Source organism: Canis lupus, chromosome 1 (genome assembly GCF_003254725.2).
Source record: "Canis lupus dingo isolate Sandy chromosome 1, ASM325472v2, whole genome shotgun sequence".
NCBI lineage: Eukaryota > Metazoa > Chordata > Mammalia > Carnivora > Canidae > Canis > Canis lupus.
The window spans coordinates 5,561,117-5,584,935 of NC_064243.1; the positions used below are offsets into that span (position 1 = coordinate 5,561,117).

A 23,819-nucleotide genomic window follows, 5' to 3' on the forward strand; every position below is an offset into this window, starting at 1 on the left:
AAAGGCAGTACACCAACACTTAACATTCAAACCAGAAAGACACGAAAGGGACATGGAAGGCAAGGACATCCACGTGCATGAGGACCTAAATTAGAAGTTGTACACACATTTGTTTTACAGCCTATTGGCTCACATTTATTCACCTGTTAACCTCTAGCAACAAAGAAAGTGTTGCATCTCATACATTGGTGCACATCCTGTGGATGAGTCACTGGATTCCCTTCACTCTGGACTATTTTTCTCAAAGACTTCTGTGTATCAAATAGCCATGGGAGGTAAAGAGAGTGTCTTCCCTTAAGATGCAGGTCAGGCATACTTGCTGCCCCTTAGCTCTTAGCTTTCTGAACTCTGAATTCCATTTCTGTAACTCAGTTCCCTGTGTGTGTTGTGTCATCCTGCCTTCCTCATAAAACCCTGTGGGGATGGGGTCCAAGGAAACAGCCACAGAAAAACTTATTTCCTGGATATTGTCACTGCCTTCTGCCAACATGTCAAACTGTGGCAGGCTCGCTTGTTAGCCTGCAATAAGTACAGTAGAATGCCAGCCCCTTCAGAATTACTGAGCTTCGGAGATGATGATAAGATGGTGATGAAGGCATGGATTTGTGCAAAAGAAAGGATGAGAACAGGGGATCCCTGGGTGGCGCAGCGGTTTAGCCCCTGCCTTTGGTCCAGGGTGCGATCCTGGAGACCCGGGATCGAATCCCACGTAGGGCTCCCGGTGCATGGGGCCTGCTTCTCCCTCTGCCTGTGTCTCTGCATCTTTCTCTCTCTCTCTCTCTGTGACTATCATAAATAAATAAAAATTAAAAAAAAAAGAAAGGATGAGAACATCACAAGCTGATTAACGATGGCAGAGATCTCTTCAAAATGAGGCTTCCCTTAGATCCTTGGGGAATATCTTGAGAGATAATGGACTCATTATTTAGATCCTCCCTATGGATAGTTTTACCTACAATGGCTCCAATCCAATTAAAAAAATCATGTGGAATTTGTACCTAAATTTAGCTGAGATCAGTGACACACACACACAGCTCACTGGTCTGGGTGGTTTTGAGGATAAATTTTTGTGAGATTTGGTCCTTGTAGCTCATGGACAGATGTGACAATCTCTAATATTCAGATTGATTAATAATAGTATCTATTAATATAATGTTATCTGATTAATGTCTAAGGCCATCTACAATGGTCAACACAGAAACTCAAGCAGAAATTATGGGATGTCAGGTAGAATCAGATAATTATGGGATTTTTCTACCTGGTTAGGTCTGGGACCCTGGCCACATGGTTGAGATCAACACTGCAGGGTTGCCTCATTGGGATTCTTAGAGTTCTATTGATAGTAGCTTAAGAAAATCCCAAATGACTGTATCCTTTGCTGTGCAAAAGCTTCTTACAGCCACTCTGGAAAACTGTGTGGAGGTTCCTCAAAGAGTTAAAAATAGACCTGCCCTACGACCCAGCAATTGCACTGCTGGGGATTTGCCCCAAAGATGCAGATGCAATGAAACACCGGGACACCTGCACTCCGAGGTTTATAGCAGCAATGGCCACAATAGCCAAACTGTGGAAGGAGCCTCCGTGTCCATCGAAAGATGAATGGATAAGTTGTGGTTTATGTATACAATGGAATATTACTCAGCCATTAGAAATGACAAATACCCACCATTTGCTTCAACGTGGATGGACCTGGAGGGTATTATGCTGAGTGAAATAAGTCAATCAGAGAAGGACAAACATTATATGGTCTCATTCATTTGGGGAATATAAATAATAGTGAAAGGGAATATAAGGGAAGGGAGAAGAAAAGGGTAGGAAATATCAGAAAGGGAGACAGAACATAAAGACTCCTAACTCTGGGAAATGAACTAGGGGTGGTGGAAGGGGAGGAGGGCGGGGGTGGGAGTGAATGGGTGAAGGGCACTGAGGGGGGCACTTGATGGGATGAGCACTGGGTGTTATTCTGTATGCTGGCAAATTGAACACCAATAAAAAATAAATTAATTATTTAAAAAAATCCCAAATGAGAAAAATTTAGTACCAGCTCTGTCAAGCCAATGGAATGCTGTACTTATGGGAAAGTTAGCCACAGGCAAGATGGTATAGAAACCAGGGTTGAATATTTTTGGTGGATAATTCTCCGAGGCTCTCACATTTTAGCACTTTTTGCAAGCAGAATATGTCAATAATTGCCTTTTCTCGGGACCATCTTTTAAATATGTTTGTTTAATAAATAGCTTCAGAAGACAGAGTACCCTAATCCAATATGACTGGTGTCCTTTTAAGAAGAGGAGATTAGAACACAGACTCATACAGAGGGAACACCATATGAAGATGTCAGGAAAAGGAAGCCATCTACAAGCTGAGGAGAGAGGCCTCAGAAGAAACCAATCTTGTTCTTGGGCTTTTAGCCACCAGAACTACAAGAAAATAAATTTCTGTTGTTTAAGCTGCCCAGCCCATGGTCTTTTGTTACGGTGGTCGTGGAAACTAATATATCTGGGCACTGTAGTTGGATTTAGTAATAAAGTCCTTTTGTCTCTGATCCAGGAGACTCATCCTTTTGTTTTGTTGTTATTCTCTTAGCATCAACTCAGGTTAACTTGTTAGATTGTAAGGAAGGTACTACCTTAGACACTCTCAGTTTCGATATATAAAGCTGGAAATATAATCTGTAGCTGTGTGACCATAGGCCCAAAACAGGTAAGGATGGGAAGAAGGCCATTATTACTAAAATGAAAAAGGTTAAAGGGTACCTGGATGACTCAGTCAGGAAAGCATCTGATTCTTGATCTTGGGTTGAGTTTAAGCCCCATGTTGGGTGTAGAGATTACTTAAAATTAAGTTAAGTAAGTAAGAAAGTCAGCAAGTAAATAAATAAGTAATAAAATGAGGGGCGTTAAAGTAGACCTAGAGCTGGGGCCTGGTAGGCAGAATAATAAAAGGGATAACAGTGGAAACAAAAGAGAATAATAATGATATCATAAGAATGGAGTATATATTTACTTATTTAATCATTTAAAATATTATAACCATATTCTAAACTAGCATTTCCCAATGTTTATTCTGAGGATCAGAACAGAAGTTTCTGTGTTAAGCAATGTTAAATAGTGACTTCATTAAGAGCTTTCATAGGCTTTAATATGCTAATAATTGTTTAGACTCTCTGAGATAGCTATAGTGATAACTGCCCCTGACATTTTCACTGAAACTGACATATTCATATCCCATGGTCATACATTGAAAAATTCTGTTCAATTGCATAGAATTTTAGAATGTAACTCAGAATTCTAGTCCAACGTCTTCATCTATGATTTAGTAAACCAATGAGTCTATAATTAACTTGATTTAAAGCTATGTGCTGATAGAATTAAAAATAGGATCCATTTACTGGTTTCCATATGAATGATTTTTCCAGGATAATACACTTTTTCAAAACAGGTATAAATTTAATATATTTATATTCATTGTAATGTAAAATATATAGATAATACTTCATATATTTTTTATATTTTATTTGACATATTTATCTGAAACTAACTTGATACTAGTAAACTCTTAATACTAAATAATTTGGTTATTACAAAATATTAAGACTATCTAGAGTTAATATTTTAATAAATATAAATTGTAACTATCTATAGATGATACTATACCTATCTATTTTTAAGTAGATAGAATCTTAGATAAAACTTTTTGTGGCAATCATTTAAAATCAGATGTGTCAAACAATGAACAAATATTCATTGAAAATATTCTAACTTTTTGAAGCAAGTGTATATATTCAAAATAATTCTCTTTTTTTAAGCCACTATCCACATCTAAGTTGACAACATCATCATTAATAGTTAAATTGCAAGGTTTGGGGTAAAGGCCCATCTCGAGACAGGTTTTGTTCATTCATTGTTTGAGATACCATTGTCCCCAGTCAATAGTAAGAGGAAATTTAAATATTGCATAGAAAAGTTTACCTGAAACAAAAGTGCCTGAAAATGGAAAATACACATAGCTTGCTATGATCCTGCTGATGATGGTCATGTGGGGCACGGGTAGGTCACAGAATAATGGCTTTCCAAAAATGTCCGGCGTCGATCTCTAGAACCTATGATTATATATCCCTTTATATGTTGAAGGGAATTAAGGTGGCAGATGGAATTAGGGTTGCTATCCAGCTAGCCTTCATGAGATCATTCTGGGTTATCCAGGTGGGGCTAATAAATCACCAGTGTTTTAAATGGGAGAGAAGGAGATCTAAGACCATACCACCACCCCCTGTGCTGCAATGTGACAAAGACCTCAACTGGCTGTGGCTATCAGAAAAGGTAAGGCAGCCTCCAGGAGCTGGAAAGGGCAAGAAAACATCTCCCAGAGCCTCCAAAAAGGAACACAGTTCTGCTGACACTGTAACTTTAGCCTGTGAGACTCATTTCAGAATTCCAACCTCCAGATCTGTAAGGTAATCCATTTGTGTTATTTTAAGCCAATAAATTTTTGGTAATTTTTTACAGCAGCCATAGGAAACTAATATAATATAAACCATCAGGTTTGCTTTAGAAACAATGTGAGTGCATCCATCTTGCAGTTGCTCTGTTATTATGCAAACAGGGCTCCTTTAAAAAAGTCAAAATTTGGGACCCCTGGGTGGCTCAGTGGTTGAGTGTCTGTCTTTGGCTCAGAGTGTGATCCCGGAATCCTGGGATCGAGTACCACATCAGGGTCCCTGCAAGGAGCCTGCTTCTCCCTCTGTGTCTCTGCCTCTCTCTGTGTGTCTCTCATGAATAAATCAATATAACTCTTAAAAAAAAAAAAGTGAAGAATTCTATGCATACATTAGCCAGAAATGAATAAAAGTAATGATAACATAAATGGTCCAGAAGACCAAACACCACTATTTTTCAGGAAGACAGTGTCTCTGTCCTCACCCATCTCTGCTTACTTCTTCCCTCGTGGCATTCCCAGCTTGACCTCCTATCTGCTATCTACTCAGTTTGGAAAACAGACATGGCCCTCACTCAATTCCCAAACAAAAGTAACTCTTTTGATTGGAGAAATTTGGTCTGAAGTCCTGCCTTAAACAATATTAACCAGTGACTGGGAGAACCATACTGGTGTTTCATTATATAGTGATCATACCTCTTTACAGCAAAAAGTCTGTTTTTCAGAATGACAAAGCTGGAGTCAATGATTGCTGGTCATTTTCTCCCAATATTTTCTGTGCCAATCAGCAGCTACATTATGAACTTTTCTTTAAAACAGAGGCTTTAAATGCACTAGCACTTAAAAGCCAATAGGAAAGGATTCATCAAAGAAATCCTGATAAGGGGTTTTAGCCTAACTGCAATTTACAACTTCGTTCAAATGTCTTTCTTGACCTTCCTGCTTCACAAGAAGCAAAAAATGTAATCCTTTCTTCAGCTCTGGCAACTGTCTCATTAAGGTGTCTGACTGTGATAATCTTACCATAGTGAGAACTTTTTGCAAATCTCTTTCCACTCATGGGTAGTTTCTTAACCAGACAGAGGACCTGGACCACTTAAATGACAATTTTCTCAAGCTTTTATTTTAATGTCAATAATTCAGCTCCTTCTATGTTTCTGGATTTTGCCTGTTTTTTTTTTTTTATTTTTTTTTATTTTTACTTTCTATATGAAGACATGAATTGTTCTCTTCATTGCTTCCTAATTCTTTTCTGGAACTGACCATAGCTTTCTATGCTGCAGGGGTTTAGCAATTGTATGAAATAAAAATCATCAAAAAACAACTTATAGATTCAAATCTTATACATTATAAAACAAAAACAAGTGTTTGCCTATTTTAAAATTTACATATGTTTAGAAGATTGTATGCTGCATTTCTTGTGTAATACCTAATGTTCTAAATTCTTTAAATACTTCATCTTTTTTAATCATCAAAATCTGAGAAAGCTCTATTATAAATCCATGTTAAATATTACATTCTATACTGAATAATAGTGAAAATGATGTTATTGATCATCAGCTCCAGTGTTTCTATTAAGACTTTGCTTATCTTATGTAATATGAAATGTTGAGTAAATGTATTTTTTTTAAGATTTTATTTATTTAGTTGAGAAAGAAAGAGATAGTGAGAGAGAGCACAAGCAGGGGGAGGGGCATATAGAGAAGCAGACTCCCTCACAGAGAACAGAGAGCCTGACATGGGGCTTGATCCCAGGACCCTAGGATCATGATCCTGGGGTTGTGACCCGAGCTGAAGGCAGATTTGCTTAACCAACTAAGCCACGCGGGGACCCCTGAGTAAATGTATTTTAAAATAAGATCTATATGATTGCATAATTCGTGATATAAAATATGTCTCTAATTTCTTTATGAGCAGTAATTGGTCTACTCTCCTTTGATGTATCTTAATGCATTAATTGTGGTATATGACTCCAATTCATTATAGATATTTTTTTTCATTATAGATATTTATTTAACTAAAGATGAGTGTAATTAGGAAGTATTATGTCTTGATAGCCAGAACTAGCAGATCCTTCATATCAAAAATATTTAGAATAAAGGTAAAATCAGGATGTGTTAAGGCTAGTTTAGAAGGTGCCAGCATATGTGTAATATAGGAATAGCAGCCTGTGAGACCCAAACATACACCAGTTAAATTTTCCTATGGGACATAATATGGCCTAGATTCTTAATTCTGAGAGTCTAGGTCATATAATCCCCAGGCTTTGCATTTGATTTAACTCTGCATACACAAATCAGTGTTATAAGATATATTCCACAAACATTTAGTAAAAGCCTACTATGTGCCAACACTCTGCTAATTGTTTAAAAAATGAAATTAAGATTCTTTTGCTTTCTGTAACATACTCCTTTAGTGAATTGCTACACAAATTGAGTCATTTTTATTTCAATATCCCTGTAGCTGATCACTCTTAGCACCTGGCCTTCCAAAGTGTTGGCCTGGTCTCACCAGTGACCCTTCCTCTCCTCTCCATCACCTCATCCCACAGTGTGAGCCAGCACAGCATCCTTGAACTATCCTTAATATGTTTCAGATAGTTGCCCTTCAACCACACCTCCCTTGGCAAAACCACTACTAGAGTATGTTCTATTTCCTGACAGTACCACACTGTGACAGTCAGAATAATGCTCCCAAAAAGATGTTCACATCCTAATCCTAGATATATGTGAATATGTTTACATGGCAAGGGCAAAGGGTAAAGTTGAAGGTAGAATTAATATTGCTAATCAACCAATCTTACACTGGGGGCTCATCTAGGTGGGTCCGATGGAATCATAGGGGCCCTTAAAAGTGCAAGAGAGAATTGGAAGAGAGAACCAGAGAGAAAGCAGTGTGAGAAAAACTAAGTCTGATGTCACTAGCTTGCAGATGGAAGAAAGGGGCACAGACCAAGAGATAGGCTCAGTTTCTGGGCACTGGAAAGGTCAGGGGAGCTGATATTCCCCTAGAGCCTACAGAAAGAACACAGCCCTGCCACATCTTTAGCCCACGGAGACCCATTTTGGACTTCTGACCTCTAGAAGTGTAAAACAAAATTGTATTATGCTACTAAGTTTGTGGTTATTTGTTACAGCAGCCATAGGAAACAATTACCTTCTGCAACTAGATCTGGATACAACACAGCATTAAACTCATCACTCACCTCACTGGGGAGGGACCCTGATAATGCCTGGCAGTTATACCTCATTTCCCTGTCTACTTTCTCTCCCACCTGCCTGGTAGACTGGTTCTGATCCACTAGTAATATTATCTAAGCTTTAGTGTCTTTTTCTCCCATGCATCATTTAAGTTGATGGCCTTTCTTCTTATTTAAGTGAGAAGGTGGAAGCAATCAGGCAATAAGTCCACATATTCAATATCACAGCTCTCAACCTCTTTGGCATCTGGGACTGTATCTTCTTTCCAGTTACCAGAGGTGAACCACAAGCTCTTCTGGCTAAAGCCAATCCCTCCATTTGTGCAATAGGTCAGTGCTTCCAAAACTTTCCTGTGAACACAAATCACTCGGGCATTGCCTGACTTAGATGCAGATTCTGATCCTGAGACTCTGCGTTTCTGCATGGCCCCAAGTGCTGCTGGTGCTGCTTGTCTCTAGACCTTGCTCTGAGCAGCATCAGCTTATGCCTTCTGATTGCATCTCTGTCATTAGCATAAATACCTGCTGGTATTTCTCCCATTAAAAACTGAAACCTGAAAACAAGACCCCCCTCTCTGGTTCCCAGTTCCTCACCTCCAGGTATCATGTCATTCTTTTGTAGGAAAATTTGAAATTTCTCCAATTTCTCTCCAATCTGGCTTTTGCTTCTTTCGTTTTACCATAATCCCTCTTATCAAGTATATCAATGGCTTCCATCCTATGATCAATTCTTGGTTTTCAGACCCATCAATAGTATTTTTATGGTGATATTTCTCCTTTCTCCTTTTTCAAAGTATTTTCTTGACCTTCAGGACTGGGTAGGGTTTTCTTTCCACCACACTGGATGCTCTAGAACCTCCTCACTTTGATGACATTTACTTTCTTGAATTCAAATACCATCTACTTATTAATGACCCATATTTATATCTCCATTCTGAACCTGGTCCCACCTCTTCCACATATGTATATCCATTTGGTATCTCTACTTGGATACCTAACCTAAAAATCAAACAGCTCCTAAATTGAGTAGAGTCTATCTTGGATCTGCTTTCCCATCTTGGTGAATGGGAATTCCATTTGACTCAGTTCAGAAGCCTGGTGTTGTCTATGATGTGTTTTTCTCCTCACCTCACATCTAAACTGTCAATTGGCTAGATCCACTCAGTACCCTTTACCCTCCCTTACAGACACCTCTATGTTTCCCACATGCCTTTCCCAGCAGAGTCCCTTGGGGATAGCACTTAAGTTTTGGAAGGTAAAGAGGGGCAAATGCCATACCATTCTTCTTCACAAGAGATAGATGCAAACTTCTCACTGCCTTGCTGCTGGAACAGTATTGATAATATTATTTCTCATAGGTCCTGACAGGAAGCCATTAGCAACTTCCGGGTTCTCTGAACACAAACCTGACAGGCCATCCTCCAGATTTTCAAATGGTTGTATTATGTGGTTGTCTATATCCTATCTTTTCCTCTTCAAAATACCTGACTACATATTGACTTGTGTAGTCAGAAAATCATTTTGACTCTATTTCTAACTATATTCAAATTGTTATCACTTTTTGCACCTCCAGTCTAAGTTAGTGACAAATTTCCTCTAGATTACAATAGTGGTATCTGCACTGTTTCCGGCTCCCACAGTCTTCGCAACCAACAGAGCATCTTCAGAAAATATAAGTCAGATCATGAGATTTCTCTGTTCAACACCTTTTTGTGGCTACTAATCTCAATCCAAGTACAAACCAGTTTTCCTAATTTACAAAGCCCTGTTACCTTGAAGCATGCTAAATCCTTCCCATAGACTCTGTCCCAGCTACACTAACCCTCTTGCAGTTTCTTGTGCATACTAATACATTCCCAACTCAAGGTCTTGGCATTTGCCTTTAAGTCCACCTGGATTCTTATCTGGTCATCCCATTGTGAGCTTCCTTAGCACCTTCTGGTCTTGATTCACTTGTCACATTATCAGTGAGGCATTTTCTGATCTTTTTATCTAAAATTATAATTATCTCCCTTCCCCCCACTCAACACATCTCTTCCAGGCTATGTCCAGAATTTTGCTTATTTATGTGGGCTATTATCTGTCTATTGTGCTTCTCAGGCAGGGATTTTTGTTGGTTTTGCTCATTGCTGTAGCTCTAAAACCAAGAACCATGTTTAGAACAGCCTAGATTCAAGTATTTTGGAAAGGAATGAATGAAAAATAGCACCAACTTATCCAATTTATTTCAATAAACATTTATCAAGTGCCCATACAACATTTCTGTACATGAAACACTCAATGCATTTTGACTTAAGAGGAATCAGACTTAAATAAAGGCTTGTGAAGTAAGATGAAGCAAGAGGAAAGGAAATGTAGACTCTGAATTGTACAAAGGATATTGCTTCTAGTTTCAATACAGAAAGTAGAAAGGATAATATAGCTTTTTCAGAGGAAGAAAATGGATGAAGGGCAAGAGGTCTCTCTCCATTTGTGCTTTTTCTTCCAGGCACTCTCTAAGAGCACTGTGTCCTTTATACTTCAGGCTCTTCTTGATATATTTTCAAGCTATATAAAAATAACTGGATATAGTATGGATTCGATTTCCATTTTTAGCTCACAGATTCTTCATCCATGCATCCATCCATCCATCCATCCATCCGTCCATCCATCAAGGCATCCATTCATCCATTACAAAAATACTAAGAAGCATCTACATTGAACCAAGGCATTATACCTTGGTATAATATAATTATAGAAAATTAAAATGAAAAATATAACACTGGATTTTAAGGTATGTTCTCCATCCACAATGCAAACTTCCTACTTCACAGCACAGTTTTACAGCCAAAATAAGATCTTGCTCCCAATTCTATAGTCTTAGTAAAGCATAGACTCATACATTCCACTATTGATGTATAACCAGAACGGAAACTGTTTAATTCCTGTTTTGAATAAAAATAGTTTGAGAAGATTTGGAATATTTTACATATTGCTTGAGGAAGGTGCTACAATAAGCCACCTTAATGCATCTTATTGTATTTAGCCTCACTCGTCATGAATAGTATGCTGCTGATTTGGAGAATATGGATGGCTTTCAACTCTGAATAGGGCAGCTGTTCTATTTTTATTCTGGAACCAACCTAAACAACACATATTTCATAGTTAGAGTTAATACTGAGCTGAGCTGAATTCAAACTACTGACCTGAAAGTGAATGGTCTCATTTTTCTTTATACCAGACTCTTAAGATATCAATTCCTTGATACATTCAGAAAATGAGCTTATCAAAATCTATACCTTCTTCAGTGTGTCTCTGTATCTGTCTCTGTCACACACAAAGGCACACACACTCATATGCATGTATCACACTGTAGTTATAAGTTTCTATATATAAGAAAAGCTGAGATGGAGAAAATTAAAATGCAAGGTCCTTAAGAAACCCTCAGTGGATGCCTGAAAACAGATAGTACTGAATCCTATGTATACTGCTTTCTTCCTGTACATGCATACCTACTTTAAAGTTTAATTTATAAATTAGGCACAGTAAGAGATAAGCTTTCTTATTTAGCTAAGAATAAAATAGAACATTTATAACAAAAAACTAGAACAAAATGCATGTGAATATGGTCTCTCTCTCTCTCAAAATGGCCTATTATGCTGTACACACCCGGCTTTTTGTGATGGCATGAGATGATACAATGCTTATGTGATGAGATGAAGTGAGGTGAAGGACATTGTGATGTAATGTTAGGCTACTATTGATCTTCTGATATAGGCCAGAAAGAGAATCATCTGCTTCTGGACTGCAGTTGACTTGGGTGGGGTAACTAACGAGGGAAAGCAAAACCTTGTAAGTGGGGGACTACTGAATAATAATAATAATAATAATAATAATAATAATAATAAATCATTTCTAATAGCCTGCTACTACTGGTCATAGAAAATACTACTATTTCTTAAGTAGAATGTAACTGGCAAATTGCTTAGCTATGATATTCACAATCGTAGTTCATGTAATCAGCATAATTCAATGTTATTCAATATGAATATAAAACTTGTAAGGTTACAGGACTGTAAGTCTATCTCAGTCTGTTCTATGCCTTCTAAGGGTCTGTGAACTAGCTAAAGAGATCAAAGTTGCCTGTAACAGAATGAAAGTATACTCTAAAGCAAGTGTAATTCAGTGTCAAGATCAGTAATGAAGACAGTAAGTGATGATGTTCAGAGGAGTAAGATATTAATGAGGACTTAACATTGGGGAGAGCATCATGCAGGAAATGGGGTCAGGTAACTAAGATAGAATACTGTGGGTTTTAATAACTGAAGGAAATAGGAGGGCATTATTACCATGAATTAATTAGAAGCCTTATTGAAAATATGTGTAAAATAAACAAACTTGTTAAATAAGTAAAATAAGTAAATGACTTATTTTTATTATAATTGTGGAAAGTGGAGCTATTTCATCAGATTCAAACACTCAAGGAATTTGGGAATTGAAGAATATTTGGTGACCTAGATTGTAGCATGCACCACCCTTGCATTTCTCCTTCAGCTTCTGCACATAAGTTTCGTTAATTTCTTCCTCTGCAGATTTGTATGCTCTGCTTCCTGGTCACACAGTGACTGCTTGAGAACTTCAAGTTATAGTTAATAAACATTCTCAGATTCGCACCAATCTGGCCATTATAAATATTTGGTGACCTAAGATTAAGTCTTGGACATTTGGGAAAATCTTCCTATCACACATGATCAAAATTTAATCATTTAGTGATAGATTTAGCTCATTATCATATTATCAAGGCATGTGGGATAATACTATTTATCAAATGCAACTTTGCCCTTGATAACATAACCTCAAAGCAAATTCTTCAAGAAGTGTGTCCCATCTCCCTTCCCTTCTCACTGAGTGCTTTCTGAATCATTTGTCTCTGATACATGAAACATCAGAATTTCAAGGTTTTGTAAAGAACCTTGTAAACTTTTGTGAAGAACGAGTGAGGTCTAGCAGCATTAGGAAACATTGTTGAACGTTTTGCTTCAGCTGCTAAGGGGTAATTATGGTTTTGAAATAAATGAAGTTTCATAGCGTGTATATGATTGAATATAAACTTACTAAAGTCCTGAAAAAGTGTGAGTACACGTCTTCCACAAGTCATTCTGTCATCTTGGAGATGTGACTACTGACCATAAATGATCTTAGGCAGCATTGTGCAGGAAGGAAAGTTGTTCCATAGACATTCTCATTGTTTTTATTCCATTCTGAAACTTCTTTCATTTCCACTCCAGGACTCTAGGAGAATTCCTTCTTAACTGTGCAAACATTCTCGGGCCTCCCTGCATTGTATACTAAAAGCACATACTTTTAGTTTCTCTTTCTAATGAAAAAATTCCTTTTCCTACTACTTAAATGACTGTTAGAATGTTATATATTATTACAAAAACTTCAGGCAAGCATTCAATTTCTTTAAACTATTTGTGATAGGGGCACCTGGGTGGCTCAGTGGGTTAAGCATTTGCCTTCAGCTGAGGTCATGGGTCCAGGGTCCTGGGATCAAGTCCCAAGTCAGGCTCCCTGCTCAGCAGGGTGTCTGCTCCCTCTGTCTGCTGCTTTCCCTGCTCATGCTCTCACTCTCTCTCTTGTTCTTTCAAATAAATAAATAAAATCTTTAAATATATATATATATATCTTTTAAAATAAAACTGTTTTTTTAAAGATTTTATTTATTTATTCATGAGAGACACAGAGAGAGAGAGGCAGAGACACGGGCAGAGGGAGAAGCATGCTCCATGCAGGGAGCCCGATGCGGAACTCGATCCTGGGACTCCAGGATCACACCTAGGCCAAAGGCAGGCGCTAAACCGCCAAGCCACCCAGGTGTCCCAAAACAAAACTATTTATTATGATTTCTCTTCCTTTTCAAACCCACTCTACCCACTATATCCATATAAATCAATACTGGCCTCCAAGTAGTGGAGTGGCTTACTTTTATAATGTACATACACAGAATGAAAGATCTATAAAACATACTTGAAATAGTCTTATGACCTTGATAAACATTGTTCATTTAAACCAAATCTGAAATTAATTCTACACTTTCCCCTAATCTCTTTCCTAAGTCCAATTGTTGGTCCAAGGTCCAACAGAATTACCTTACACTGAATTGATAAATTAACTGTGTGATGTTCTCCAACAGAGCATGGTTACCTGTAATAAGAAGTCAAAGAAGAAGCTGATAACAGTGCTGATATGTTATCAGCCATTTTGGGGAGAGGGAATGAATTTGACAAAGGAAAAAGACATACATCAGTTGAGAGTCTAGTCACTGAGCAATTGAGAACTATAAGCTATTTTGTATAGGAAAATTAATTTTCTGGAAAAAAAGGGAGAGACTGAAGATACCTCTTGATATGCTAGAACGGTCTGACATACTTGTTCATTCTTTCTCAGTGCCTTATATTTAGGACTTGGACATTGCTGACATATAAGTATATGAGCTGGCTCAACAATAATTACAATCGGATATCCAATTCAGGCCAAGTTGAAGTAAAAGGGGGACTGGATTTACCCTCCTGCCTAAAATCAGTAAAAAATCAGGACACAATATAAGAAACAAGAGTTTTCAAGCCATCTGACTTCAGGCAACTGTGGATGATGATTCATGAGAGGAGGAAAACTAAATGAAGCAAACCTTATAATTGCTTCGAATTTATGACTTAAAGGAATCTCCACACCATTCACAAATTGTATACCTTGAACATGTGTAATTTATTTTTTGCATATTATATCTCAACAAAGCTCTGAAAAACAATTATCAAATGTTTATCATACATCTGCCCTGTGCCCAGCACTGTGCTAAGCACATTCACTATAGATTCTCATTTAATTTCTCCATAATTTATGATCATCACTTATGAGTTGACCTGATTTTGCCATGTAAGTTATATTCATTTCACAGTTGGGTTAACAGAGGTTTGGTGGGTGTAATTATTTATCTTGCCCCAGGTCTGATAGCAAGGTAAGGCAAGTATCAAACTTAAGGAATATGGAGGCAGGGCTCTCAACTCTGAACTGAATTTTTAAAATAGAACACCTCCAGCTGAATTACTTATGAAACTGTTAAAATGTTGATTTTTAGTTTCTACCTATGGCCCACTGAATCTTGAGCTAAAGTTAGGATTTCTAATCTTAACCAGTGTCTGCATTTTTAAACAGTTATCCTTGTGAATTTTACATGTACTAAATACATCAAGCCATTCAGTAGAAACTTTTCTCATTGTCTCTGTTATTGATTCAATATATTGCACACAGCTGAATATTTCTAGTAGAGCTGTGATAAAGAGGAGCTATACCCCCAATTATGAGCTTATGAGGCCAAGTCCAATGCTGATACAGAGACATAGTTCAATCTCTTTGATTTTCATTTGGTACCCTCTCCAAGTTATTGTGATGACAAGATACCATTAAAACAACAAGGAAAATAAAATGTGAAAAAAACAGTTCAATGTCTTTTTGCCAGCTTAATTTTTTTCTTTCTCTTTCTTTCTTTCTTTCTTTCTTTCTTTCTTTCTTTCTTTCTTTCTTTCTTTCTTCTTTCTTTCTTTCTTTCTTTCTTTCTTTCTTTCTTTCTTTCTTTCTTTCTTTCTTTCTTTCTTCTTTCTTTCTTTCTTTTTTTTTACCAGCTTTTGAGATAATTGACATATAACCTTATGTAACTTTAAGGGGAATGATGTGTTGATTTGATACATTTGAATAGTGCAAAATGATTATTACCATCTTAGCATTAGCTAGCACACATTCTTGAGTCAGCATATCATTTTAAAATCCATTTTTTATATATTATTAGCCTGAAATATACTGTTACCTTTTTTTAAGATTTTATTTATTTAATTGAGAGAGAGAGAGCACACCTGTGCATGAGAGGGGGAGGGGCAGAGAGAGAGGGATAAGCAGACTCCCTGCTGAGCAGGGAGCCTGACACGGGGCTCCATCACAGGACCCTGGGATCATGACCTGAGTTGGAGGAAGATGCTTAATTGGCTGAGTCACCCAAGTGCCCCACAGTATACTGTTATCCTTAAGAGAGCTCAAATAAATAATTCTGTTTTTAAAGGAAGAAGGGACATGAAGCTCATAAGTAAGATGGGGTGTCTCCTGTTGTCTCTGCTGTATTTGTGGATAAATGAACTATGCATTTCAATTTCTTCATGCTTAAAATGAAAGTGTGTTATTTCAACCGTGCTATTCAATTAAGTATATGTTAGTCAAATGTGACTAGTTAAGTTAAAGTTAAGTTAAAAATTCAGTGTCTCTGCCCACCACCACGCTGCGCCCGCCCTGGCAACACCTGCTCCATGAACTCCATCCTGCAGGGGCTCAGCCACCTCCAGAAGTTCCACCAGTGTTTTCTGTACCTCGACCCTTCCCAGACCCAACAGCTGCCGCCCAAGGCCCGCAACGGGGAGGCTGGGCTCCGGGCAGGCCGGTGGCCTCGGCGTGCGGGCGAGCGCAGGGTCCTCTGCTCCGACGGCGGCGCCTCCATCAGCAGGAGCCTAGAACTCACACGGGACAAGGAGCCGAGCTCGAAGCACTGCACACCCTCTCCGAGTCATGTGGCCCGGGGAGCGGGCCCTGGTGTCACCCTTGGCCGTGCTTCACTCGGTGCGGAGCCGCAGGCCCGCCTTCCGCGGCTGCCCCAGCAGGACGCGCAGGACTTCCTGGGCGAGCTGTTGCGCAAAGTGCAGCCAGAGCTCAAGTCTGAGGACACCACGCGCCGGACCCGCATCCCCTTCTCCCGGAGGAAGCTCACCAAACAGGTCTTAAAGGCAGTGAGCACCACAGTCCACGGGCAGCTACTCAGTCAGGCCACATGTATATCATGCAATTACAAATCCAATACCATTGAGCCCTTCTGGGATCTGTCCCTGGAGTTCCCTGACCGGTATCACCGCGCAGAAAAGGGGTCTGTCCCTTTGAATCAGACAGAGTGCCTGCTCACTGAGAAGCTGGCTAAGTTCACAGAGACAGGCTCTGGAAGGGAGAATTTACGCTTGGGACCAGCGTAACAGCAAACGATGAAAATCCAATCCCAAACCCCTTGTTCTGAGTGAAGCTAGAAAGCAGTTAATGATCTACAGACTACCTCAGGTCTTCCCGCTGCACCTTAAAAGATTCAGGTGGTCTGACCTAACAATCGAGAGAAGATTGGGGTCCATGTCCTCTTTGACCAGGTTTTTGGGTCCACTGCAATGACTCAAAGCTGAATGTATGCAGTGTCGAGGAAGTGTGCAAAACTCAAACCTACATCCTTTTTTACACCCAAAGAACAGTTCAGGGCAAGCAATGCAAGAATTTCAGAAACCCAGCTCGAAGCTCAGCTGCAGTCCAGCAACAATGATGAGGGCAGACCAGGCCCTTCCACTGAATGGGAGGCATGTTTCAAGGACTGGCTTGCTTTTAAACTGCTGGTGTTTATACATCTTTCCTCTTGCAGGAAGTAAGGTTTAGTGCAGGAACAGAGTACTAAGTTTGCCCCACTGGGACTACAGCAGAAGGTGCCAGCCAGGTGACTCATGTCTTATCATAAAACCTGTAGTCACTTTCTTTTGAATGGATTGGGAATTCCCTCCTTTGATAAAACAAATCAAAAGGAAAAAAATCAGTTTCTCCTTTGCACTAGCCACTTTTCTGTTGTTCAATTGCCATATGGGGCTAGCTTCTGTAATGGATAGTGAAGATTTTAGAATATTTCCATTATTACAGAAATTTCTTGAGCTGCTATAGATTTATTATCTGCTCTCTGCATACGTTGTGCAATAATCTGTACCTGGCTTATCATTATGACATACATATACTATATAAAATTTTACTATACAAAATGGAAGAGTCATTTTTTAAGCATCTCTATAATTTTAAGCCAAAGCTCCTTGAGATCAGCTTAGAATTGCAATGTCACCTTTGGAATGGAACTGCCCAAAGGATGACAGTGTAACCAAAAAGATATTTAATTACCAGCCATTTTCTTACTTTCTACAGTCTAAATACTCCATATTATTTTCTAATTTTAAACTGAAAGTCTTTTTTTGAGAAACATTTCTCTATTCTCTCTGTTTTCTTTTTTCTTTACTAATAATAACTATCATATTTTCAAAGACTGAAATGACTTTAGCAAATTTTTATAGTGAAGTATATAAATGAGTATGTAACAAAAACTCAGCAGTGATAGATGTAGACCATCAGTTTTGGAATCTTAATGCGATTCTCAAAGTTATAGACAATTTTATATCCTTCTGCCCTCAAATTGCATTTAATGTCAAAACAATGCTTTTATAATAGTCTTACTGTGTTCTCTTATAGAAAATGTATCCAGATGTATTAGCAATTCCTGGAGGATTTCTGAATTCTCATTTCTTTCTCCACAACTGTTATGTAATCAGGAGCTTTACATAACATCATTTTGATCCAACATGTAACCATTATGGAAAAAACAGAAATCTATTTTTAGGTTTTGATAACCTTTCTCTTGGTGACAACAGTTGGATTTAAATATTTGAATTATATAAGAGCACAGTTTCAGAGACACAGAATATATAAGGAAATATACAATTACTTACTGGTACAATGAAATATTTGACTCTGAACTCTGATTATAAATTTTATAAAGCTAACAACTTATTGTAATTTGGCTTAACATTCTTGAATTTTCCAGCAAGGAATATTGAGATATTATGAAGAAGGGGTATGTGTAGCCAAGGTCAAGTGATCATCTTCATCTCAACTAATTTTTCTTCTTGGTTAGCATATCAAAAGAATTGGGGAAAAATAGAATGTCACTAAAATTATTATGTCTAAGGAGACAATGGCAAACTTAGATCTGACCTGGATTGACAACAAATTTAAGGAGTTTATTTAATAATGGAGACTAAAATACAAGGACAGCCAGGCAATGACAGTGGCTATAAAAATTCTGAACTGGAAAAAGTAAAGGTAACTCCTTTATAGGTGTGCACTGAGAATTCAATTTTACAAATACAACTATACATACACATATACATGTATACATATATGTGCCTACATATTATTAAATAGAGCTCAAGCCAATATCACAAGAATTAGGGTTTACCTAAGTTTATGGAATGAGTGTTATGGACTATAATATAGAGAAAATATAATCATAGAAATAAACCATAAAACCATTTCCTTAGAAAAACGTGCTCAAGTTCTGAAGCGCCTTGGGAATATCTATAATTATCCTATGCAGTCATTATAGAGAACGAGGTAGTTTGTCAACTGCATTTTCATGCTTCTGTGGTATCTAGAAGTCTAGATGCATCTAGACTTATGATCATTTTCTTTCATACTATCCTATACTCACTTTTAAGATAATGTAGGTTCAGTTTAGAGAGTTCCCAACAGACAGCACGACGTTGTTATTATGGACAGCGATTAATCTTATGGACTGGTAAACAAACTCTTACACTTTGTATTGGTCAATACAGGGAAATTTCTGTAAAGCCATCTTAAAATATGTTCCATTAAAATAAATGTAAATGATTTATAATAAATAGTTCACAAATAATTCCTTTGATTGGCAATATGACATGAAAGAACTAAAGGGACTAACAAATACTGAATATCACTAGGTATCTCTTGAAAAGTATGGTGAATTTATCTGGTTTGACAAAGAAGACAATGGAATCACAGACATCTAGAATCAAATTTTATGAGTTGATGATGATATATGTTGACAAACTGTATCATAGAACTAGTCATTCAGACTTACCGTCTTCAATTTCCTCATCTGAATATAGGGATATTGTGGACAGTATTACTTGTCCTGATGAACTGTTTTGAAAACAGAAGAGTCTCAAAAGTGGTAGCTATTATCAGTATTATTTAAACTAACTGAAAGAAAAAATACATATTTGTTTACATAAAATAAATATGACACTTTTTTAAGAAATTATTTTATTCCATAAATAATGATTACTGAAGCAAATTTTGATTCTCACCACTTATTTGCACTTTTATACTTACTACTCCTTAAACTTGGGTCTTTGGCATTGCAAAGATTCACTGCTAATCTTTTCAAAAGTAATATCCTATCAGCTTTTAATTCTCAAGTTGATTCCAAGTGATTTGAATATAATTTGTAAATTATCTTTCAAGATATATTTTAGAATATACTCAACTCAAAGAATATATTAGTACTGTGATTTTCAAATGAAATGTAATGTGACATTTATTTACACTATGATGCTTTCTACTGAGCTGGAGAGAGAATGGGGTATAATTGCTTTTATTTCACATTAGAGAGAGAATGTTTACATTCATATGGATGGTAACATATGTGAAGTGTTACCCACAGCTACAATTAAATGAATATAAAATATTTAAAAAATAACAATTTCTAGAAAACAACACATATCCATGGAATTATAGGCACTCATGATCTTTGGAAAACTTACCAAATTATTAAGTCAAAAAAACCCTCTCAAGTCAGAACAAATACACACATACAGAATACCATACGATAATCTTTTATTATAATTGGGAAAATGTTGATGTGAAGTAGGGCTTAAGAAGATTCCAGTGTAGAATAACTACCTGCAAAAATGACTGAGATTTGATATTATCCTCTCCAACATGCTGCCTGAGTGAGGCATGTGCTTCTCCTGAAATAATTTATCTACATATATTCTAAAGAGTGCTCAATTATTTGCCTTTGACTCTTAGAGGCTTCAAAAGTATATGCTTTCTTTTTAAGTAGCAAATGTGCATCTTTGAATTTCTTGTAACTCAATTGCAGCTCTGTTTAACAAATAGAAAAACTGTTAGCCTCTATCTAATTGTTCAATATTCATAATGTAAGGAATGTTTTTATTTCTGAGAATGCCACAATGTAAAACTGAAGATATAATTCATTTTAAAATAGTTCCTTGAATTTTTCCTTTAAAATTTTGAATCAACATTTTTGCCATGTAATTTGTATTCATAAAAATGTATCCATTTTAAGTGTATAATTTACACAACCGTGTAACTCCCCAGTCAAGATGTAGAATATTTCAATCAACTCACAAAACTTCTTTCAGGGCCCTTTTTTAGTCAGGGCCCTCCTATACTTAATTCCTTGGCATCCCTGGCCTCCATTCTTTCACCATAGATTGTTTGGCCTGTTCTGGAATTTCATATAAATGGAATCATAGAATACATTTTTGTCATCATTATTGAGTATTTTCCAATGTTTGGACAAAAAACAATTTGTTTATTCACTCATTGTTGATGGCCATTTACATTGTTTCTAGATTTGCTAAAAACTATAATGATTAAAGCTTCTATAAAACATATGCCTATAAGTCATTTTGTGGATCTATGGCTTCATTTTTCTTGGCTAAAAGTAGAATTTTTCGTTCATAGGTTTTGAAACTACCAACAGTTCCTCAAAGCATATACACTGCTTTATGTTCCCTGATGAAATTCAGTTGCCCAGTTCCTTGTCAACGCTTGTCACACTATTATGTTTGTATCTGATGACAGCTATAATCTGTTTTCTTTTGTGAATTCTAATCTTTCCATGTGTTTTGTGAAGGTTCTAGTCAATTATTTTTGCCTATTTTTTATTGAGTTGTTTGTATTTAATATTGTAGTACATATACATTTAAATTTTAGTATATAATTTTAGTTCTTCATGGGAATAGAAGCAGCACACACACACTGTTTGTGGGATTCCTGATTCCAAATAAGCATAAGGCGTCTATGAAAAATTCTTTGGGAGGAGGGGCAAGATGGCGGAAGAGTAGGGTCTCCAAATCACCTGTCCCCACCAAATTACCTCGATAACCTTCAAATTATCCTGAAAATCTACAAATTCGGCCTGAGATGTAAAGAGAGAACAGCTAGAATGCTACAGTGAGAAGAGTTCGCGCTTCTATCAAGGTCTTCTAAGCACAACATCTCCAAAGAAACGAGAGCTTTAAATGATACACTGGACCAGATGGATTTCACAGATATCTACAGAACTTTACATCCAAACTCAACTGAATACACATTCTTCTCAAGTGCACATAGAACTTTCTCCAAAATAGACCACATACTGGGTCACAAATCGGGTCTGAATCGATACCAAAAGATTGGGATCGTCCCCTGCATATTCTCAGACCATAATGCCTTGAAATTAGAACTAAATCACAACAAGAAGTTTGGAAGGACCTCAAACACGTTGAGGTTAAGGACTATCCTGCTAAAAGATGAAAGAGTCAACCAGGAAATTAAGGAAGAATTAAAAAGATTCATGGAAACTAATGAGAATGAAGATACAACCATTCAAAATCTGTGGGATGCAGCAAAAGCAGTCCTAAGGGGGAAATACATCGTAATACAAGCATCCATTCAAAAACTGGAAAGAACTCAAATACAAAAGCTAACCTTACAGATAAAGGAGCTAGAGAAAAAACAGCAAATAGATCCTACACCCAGCAGAAGAAGAGAGTTAATAAAGATTAGAGCAGAACTCGATGAAATCGAGACCAGAAGAACTGTGGAACAGATCAACAGAACCAGGAGTTGGTTCTTTGAAAGAATTAATAAGATAGATAAACCATTAGCCAGCCTTATTAAAAAGAAGAGAGAGAAGACTCAAATTAATAAAATCATGAATGAGAAAGGAGAGATCACTACCAACACCAAGGAAATACAAACAATTTTAAAAACATATTATGAACAGCTATACGCCAATAAACTAGGCAATCTAGAAGAAATGGATGCATTCCTGGAAAGCCACAAACTACCAAAACTGGAACAGGAAGAAATAGAAAACCTGAACAGGCCAATAACCAGGGAGGAAATTGAAGCAGTCATCAAAAACCTACCAAGACACAAGAGTCCAGAGCCAGATGGCTTCCCAGGGGAATTCTATCAAACGTTTATTTATTTATTTATTTTTTTTTCTATCAAACGTTTAAAGAAGAACTCATACCTATTCTCCTAAAGCTGTTTGGAAAGATAGAAAGAGATGGAGTACTTCCAAATTCGTTCTATGAGGCCAGCATCACCTTAATTCCAAAACCAGACAAAGACCCCACCAAAAAGGAGAATTACAGACCAATATCCCTGATGAACATGGATGCAAAAATTCTCAACAAGATACTAGTCAATAGGATCCAACAATACATTAAGAAAATTATTCACCATGACCAAGTAGGATTTATCCCCGGGACACAAGGCTGGTTCAACACTTGTGAAAAAATCAATGTGATTCATCATATCAGCAAGAGAAAAACCAAGAACCATATGATCCTCTCATTAGATGCAGAGAAAGCATTTGACAAAATACAGCATCCATTCCTGATCAAAACTCTTCAGAGTGTAGGGATAGAGGGAACATTCCTCAACATCTTAAAAGCCTTCTACAAAAAGCCCACAGCAAATATCATTCTCAATGGGGAAGCACTGGGAGCCTTTCCCCTAAGATCAGGAACAAGACAGGGATGTCCACTCTCACCACTGCTATTCAACATAGTACTGGAAGTCCTAGCCTCAGCAATCAGACAACAAAAAGACATTAAAGGCATTCAAATTGGCAAAGAAGAAGTCAAACTCTCCCTCTTCGCTGATGACATGATACTCTACATAGAAAACCCAAAAGCCTCCACCTCAAGAATGCTAGAACTCATACAGCAATTTGGTAGCATGGCAGGATACAAAATCAATGCCCAGAAATCAGTGGCATTTCTATACACTAACAATGAGACTGAAGAAAGAGAAATTAAGGAGTCAATCCCATTTACAATTGCACCCAAAAGCATAAGATACCTAGGAATAAACCTAACCAAAGAGGTAAAGGATCTATAACCTAAAAACTATAGAACACTTCTGAAAGAAATTGAGGAAGACACAAAAAGATGGAAAAATATTCCATGCTCATGGATTGGCAGAATTAATATTGTAAAATGTCAATGTTACCCAGGGCAATTTACACGTTTAATGCAATCCCTATCAAAATACCATGGACTTTCTTCAGAGAGTTAGAACAAATTATTTTAAGATTTGTGTGGAATCAGAAAAGACCCCGAATAGCCAGGGGAATTTTAAAAAAGAAAACCATATCTGGGGGCATCACAATGCCAGATTTCAGGTTGTACTACAAAGCTGTGGTCATCAAGACAGTGTGGTACTGGCACAAAAACAGACACATAGATCAATGGAA

At 37.3% G+C, this 23,819-nt stretch overlaps 1 pseudogene; it reads left to right on the forward strand.

Moving 5' to 3' along the window:
- Positions 1 to 4,064: 4,064 nt before the first annotated feature.
- On the forward strand, positions 4,065 to 17,115 carry LOC112645648 (ubiquitin carboxyl-terminal hydrolase 49-like; annotated as a pseudogene).
- The last annotated feature ends 6,704 nt before the right edge of the window (positions 17,116 to 23,819 follow it).